Source organism: Chrysochloris asiatica, unplaced genomic scaffold (genome assembly GCF_000296735.1).
Source record: "Chrysochloris asiatica unplaced genomic scaffold, ChrAsi1.0 scaffold00021, whole genome shotgun sequence".
In the NCBI taxonomy this organism is placed as follows: Eukaryota; Metazoa; Chordata; class Mammalia; order Afrosoricida; family Chrysochloridae; genus Chrysochloris; species Chrysochloris asiatica.
The window spans coordinates 28,031,803-28,037,726 of NW_006408539.1; the positions used below are offsets into that span (position 1 = coordinate 28,031,803).

The 5,924-nt window shown below is 43.8% G+C and overlaps 1 pseudogene; it reads left to right on the plus strand.

Moving 5' to 3' along the window:
* Positions 1–530: 530 nt before the first annotated feature.
* LOC102815143 lies at positions 531–1,079 on the plus strand (annotated as a pseudogene).
* The last annotated feature ends 4,845 nt before the right edge of the window (positions 1,080–5,924 follow it).

The window sequence follows — 5,924 nt, forward strand, 5'->3', positions numbered from 1 at the left end:
CTCTTGGATAAGAAGATTTAGCATTGTGAAATTTCAATACTACCCAAAGCAGTCAACACATACAATGCAATCCCAATCTAGATTCCAACAACATTCTTCAAAGAGATGGGAAAAAAATTACAAACTTTATATGGAAAGGAAAGAGATCCAGAATAAGCAAAGAACCGCTTAAAAAGAAGAACAAAGTTGGAATTCTCTCAATCTTTGATTTCAAAATTTACTACATGGCTACGGTGGTCAAAACAGCATGGTATTGGTACAATGAAAGACACATAGACCGATGGAACAGAAACAAGAATCCATAAATTTACCCATCCACATACACCCAACTGATCTTTCAAAAAGGGCCTAAGGGATGCATTCGGCGCAGAGTCGCGGGGGTCTCCTGCTTCAACAGTGCTTGAATGGAACCCAGCGCTCGCCAGCCTCTCTCAACTGGCTGCTCTCCATCACCCTCCACCACCTCCAGCCAGCCTCGCCCTTGGATGCCTTAAGGTCCCCGTGGCTGTTCCAGCACAGCACCGCAGCGCCTCTCCTCCACCGCCACCATGACGACTGCGTCCCCCTCGCAGGTGCGCCAGAACTACAATCAGGACTCGGAGGCTGCCATCAACCGCCAGATCAACCTGGAACTCTTAGCCTCTTACGTCTACCTGTCCATGTCATACTACTTCGACTGAGACAATGTGGCTTTGAAGAATTTTGCCAAATATTTTCTGCACCAATCTCATGAGGAGCGAGAACTTGCTGAGAAACTGATGAAGCTGCAGAACCAACGAGGTGGTCGAATCTTCCTGCAGGATGTCAAGAAGCCAGACAGGGATGACTGGGAGAGCGGGCTGCACTTGGAAAAAAACATGAATCAGTCACTACTGGAACTACACAAACTGGCCTCTGACAAGAACGACCCCCACTTGTGGGACTTCATTGAAATGCATTACCTGGATGAGCAGGTGAAATCCATCAAAGAATTGGGCGACTATGTAACCAACTTGCACAAGATGGGGGCCCAGGATTCTGGCCTGGCAGAGTATCTCTTTGACAAGCACACCCTGGGAAACATCAATGGAGAGAGCTGAGCTTTAGCCTGACTTCTCCATGGCCACAGGCATGACTTCCTGGGCCACCAAGGCAGCCACATGCGTGTTTGGTTTACCTTTACCTTTGCTACAAAATGTACCAAACCATCCTACTTGAATTCTTTCGTTTGTACCATTTCTTCAGATAAAGTCATTTGATACCCAGCTGTTGTCTCGAGATCTTAGGGTGGGCCAGAAAGCTTTCTAGGCCATCTTAGTCCAGTTCTTTAAGTTCCAGAGTTTCTGTTTCAACCACACTTAATAAAATGAAGCTTCTATAAGGAAAAAAAAAAGGGGGGGGGGCCTAAGGCCATTGTATGGGGAAGAGTTAGTCTCTTCAACAGATGGTGTTGGCAGAACTGAAAATCAATATACAAAAGACTGAAAAAAGACCTTTACCTCATTAGCCATTAGGGAGATGTAAATCAAAACAACAACGAGTTATCATCTCACACCAGAAATAACAGCAAAGTTCAAAAAGACAGAGGACAATAAATGCTGGCGAGGATGTGGAGAGACTGGAAACCTCCTACATTGCTGGTGGGACTGCAAAATGGTCCAGCTACTCAGGAAAACAGTATGGTGCTTCCTCAGGAAGCTGGAAATAAAAATACCTTATGAACCAGCAGTTCTTCTACTTGGTATATATCCACAAGAAATACGAGTCATAACATGAGTATTTATATGCACACTAATGTTCACAGCAGCAATATTCACAATAGCACAAAGATGGAGACAGCCCAAATGCCAATGAATGCAAGAATGGATAAACAAACTGTGGTATGTACACAGAATGGAATATTATGCTACCTTGAAGAATAACAAGGAAGCTGTAAATCACCACATAACATGGACGAACCTTGAGGACATTATGCTGAGTGAAATTAGTCAGTCAAGTCACTAAAAGAGATATATTGCAAAAGACCATTACTGTAAAAGCTTAAGAAAAGATACCCACACTAAAAGGAAGGAAAAGGAAAAATTATTTGTTGGTTACCGGGAGGTTGGGGATGGGGGGAGGGAGGGCCAGTAGAACACAGGGTAGGGGATAGACACTGTTGCGGACCGTGTAAGACTGGCCAGAGGTTCAAGGCCCTATAGGCCCGAGTGTAACAAATGCGGCCTCTGGCAGTTAATGGCAAATTGCTTTCATCTTAATATTCAGTTATATATATTAAATTAATACACGGAGCCTTTGATAATCCACAGATAAATGTGATATTTTCCTAAAGCCTAAGACTAAAGGTTGTAAGGTCAAGCCTTTCTCCAAAGGATTAACTAAAAACATCTTAGCTACTTCACAGTTCTTTGATCTATAGACAAAAAACCCATCCTCCCTAATCCTTTTCCAGGTGCAGCCCATTCACCTGGGCATCTGGAGTCCTCCTGCAGACCTGGCTCAAGAAGCTGAAGCAGCAGGACTCCGCCCAAGCTTTTATCCTTATCTTTCACTTTCCCCCACCTGAGCTCAGGGGCTATAGATATGTTAATTTGGCCTGAGAATCCAAGTTGCTAGCCTGGGATTTGAACCAGCGAAGTATGATGTAAAGTTACCTGAATGTCTGGAAAAGTACTGATGTTAGCTGTATCCTGTTTTGGTCCCTCCCAGCTTGATGTGAAGCTCCTCCCCTGAATAAAGCAGAGCCCCGGGCCTCCCCATGTGTGCATTACTGGTTGGAAGGCATGCAGTAAAGATGGCAGGGCAGTGAGTTGTTGCCTGCAGAGGCCACGATGCCTGTTCTCCCAAGCCTGCCCACCAGTGATGCATCCACCCTGGCTTTGGGGTGCCTCATTGTCTCCCTTCTTCTGTTTGTCTGTGTATTCTTTCGCTATCCCTATCGCCGCTGGATCTCCCCTCCTCGTGAACCAAACACTCATGAACAACACAACTATGTTGAGGTCAGACCCCGACAAGACACATCATAATTTGGGCAATGGGGTGGGCAATACACAAGAGGGGAGAAGTGGACAGACGACCAAGGTAAGTAGGAGAACACTTAGTCAGGCTCACATGGGCCAAATAGGACAGAGGTAAATAGTGATGTGTGCCTAACCTTGGAACAAAAGGGCTCTGTGATACAGGAATTGAGGCATAGTCTGAATGAGTGAAAGAGGGAAAATAATGTTAAGATGCTTGACTATCTTATGAGTTTTTGTTTCCCTTTCCTACTATTGTAAAATAGTTACTTGGGAGGGATAGAAAAGAATATCCAGAAACATAATTATAGAAAGTCTGTAAGCCTACCTTCAGTCTATAACTGATTGGAATACTAAAGGGGCTAAAACTTGCCCAGTGAAAGAGACTTCTTGCAAAGCCTTTGTAGGGTATAAGACATAATGTGGAATCCTGATCCCCATCCAGAACCTTCTGAGATGGGAAATTCCCACTTGGAAAGACTAGTAGCTACCTAGCTTGGAGCAGCTCAAGGAACAGAAGATACTTCTTGAAAGAAAGACCAGCAGTAATAGTGATACAAGCTCAACCTTGGAACAACAGGGCTCTGTGATGCAGGGATCAAGGAAGAGTCTGAAGAAAGAAAATAATGCTAAGATGCTTGACTGTCTTATGAATCTTGGTTTCCTTAGCCTACTATTGTAAAATAGATACTTGAATGGAATAGAAAGGAATGTCAGGAAACATGATTACAGAAAGCTTGTAAGCCCATCTTGAGTCCATAACTGATTGGAATACCTAAAAGGGGTTCTAGAACTTGCCAGTGAAATAGGCCTCCTGCATAGCCTTTGCAGTGTCTAGGACCTCAGGTGGAACTTTCTGAGGTGGAACATTCCCACTAGAAAGGACAATCAGACCAGCCTGGAAAAGCTAGAGGAACAAAAGATACAAAAGAAAGATCAGCAGGAAACAACCGAAACAAACATGGCAGGAGGGTTGGCTACTACAAGTATAAGCAAGTTGTTCGCTGGAAAGCCATCAAGGCAAGCAATCAAGGTCCTTCAGGATAAAACCCCTGCTGAGACATAAAATAGCAAAGGGAACACATGAGCAGGCATGTAAGTTTGCTGACGACCACATTGGTCTATTGGTGAGTGGAAAAGGGGGAAAGATAGCAATGAAGAAACTGACTGAGTTAAACCACATTCCATAGACTCCCATTGACCTGGAGATGAGAGAGAGAAGAGGAAGGGCTGGTTGGTCCAAAGTGTAGTGAGACCTTGGGACACCTGAGCCCATGGACAAGGACATAGCCACAGAGGGCTAGAGCTGAGAGTGAAGCATCCAGCTGATATAAAGTGAGAGAGACGTACAAGAACATCCAAACTTGCAGATAGTACCCATTTGACCTAGCCTCGATGGCTGTAAATCTTAATGGGAGCAGAAAGCCTCATCTTTCTCCCATGGAACAGCTGGTAGTTTTGAACTGCAGACCTTGAGGTTCACAGCCCGATTTGTAACCACTACGCTACCAGAGATCCTTGTACGTAGTAGCTCAAAATACCTACAGAGAGGAAAGGAGTCTTCACATCAAGTATCAATGCTATCCCCTCTGTATAAAGGATAGATAGGGACGGGCAACTTAGACATTGGCTACCTAAAATGAGGGGGCGATAAAATCACAAAGTGACTAGCTTACAAGTTTTCAAAAGGGAGTTTAGTTTAAGAGTCTATGAGGAAAGACAGAGTTCCCACTGAACAGTTTTCATCTTGTCTAGACGGGTCTGGTGAAAAGAGATGGGAATAAGATTCTTATGATTCAATAGTGAGTAATTGTTATCCTGACTAATTGTGAATGTCACAGTTGTAAAGGTAGAAGTTTTGTAATAAAACTGTAGTTAATCTGGGATGCCCTCACGTACAAGGAACAAAGAGTCCTGCGTTCTGGGCCTGCCAGCTTTCTTTACTCCTTCTGGACCCAAGGCCTCCTCCACAAACATGCTTCTCCAGATCCTCAGTCAGGCCAAGAAGCACCCAAGCTTGATGCCTCTCTTTGTATTTATTGGAGCTGGAGGTATGAGAGCAGCACTGTATGTCATGTGTCTGGCATTGTTTAACCCAGATGTTAATTGGACAGAAAGAATAACCCAGAACCATGGAACAAACTGGGCCCCAATGAGCAATACAAGTTCTGCTCAGTGAATGTGGAATACAGCAAATTGAAGAAAGAAGGCCCTGACTTCTAAATGAAATGTTTTCCCTTAAAGCTGCTTAGAATGAACGTCTTCCAGAAGCCATCCGCACAATTCCCCACTTAACTAGGATATCTTTCTTCCCTAAATGCACGGAATCATGTTGATGTATCGTGTTGGGATTTACACTGAATAATAAATATCTGAAACTTGAAAAAAAAAATGTAGTTAATCTTACAATGCAGAAAAAAAAATAGTTAATCTTACAGTCCAGAAACAGAGGACCTTAGGACTATCAAGGGAGAAGACCACAAGTGAAATGAGGGATCCCTATCCAGGGAAGTAGCTCTGGTAGTGTAGTGGTTACAAATTGGCTGCTAATCTCACAGTCAGCATTTTGAAACTACAAGCTGTTCTGCGGGAAAAAGATGAGGCTTTCTGCTCCCATAAATATTTACAGCCTCTGAAACCCTGTACAGGGTTGCTATGAGTCGGAATCAACTACATGGCACATAACAACAACAACATTCATGGAAGCAGCAACACAGGAGATGAAGCCAGAGATGGGGACATGAAGAGAGGGAGCAGCTGAGGACTCTAGACTCATGGAAAGAGAGGGACTGAGTGCTGGCAGCCAGGAAGCAGGCTTGAAGAATGTGCCCTTTGGTGGTTCAAATTATTAAATAAGCCCTAGTGTTTAAAAAAATAAATAAAAATTAAAGAGCTAAAATGCATAGAGAGAAATAATGGTAACTGATG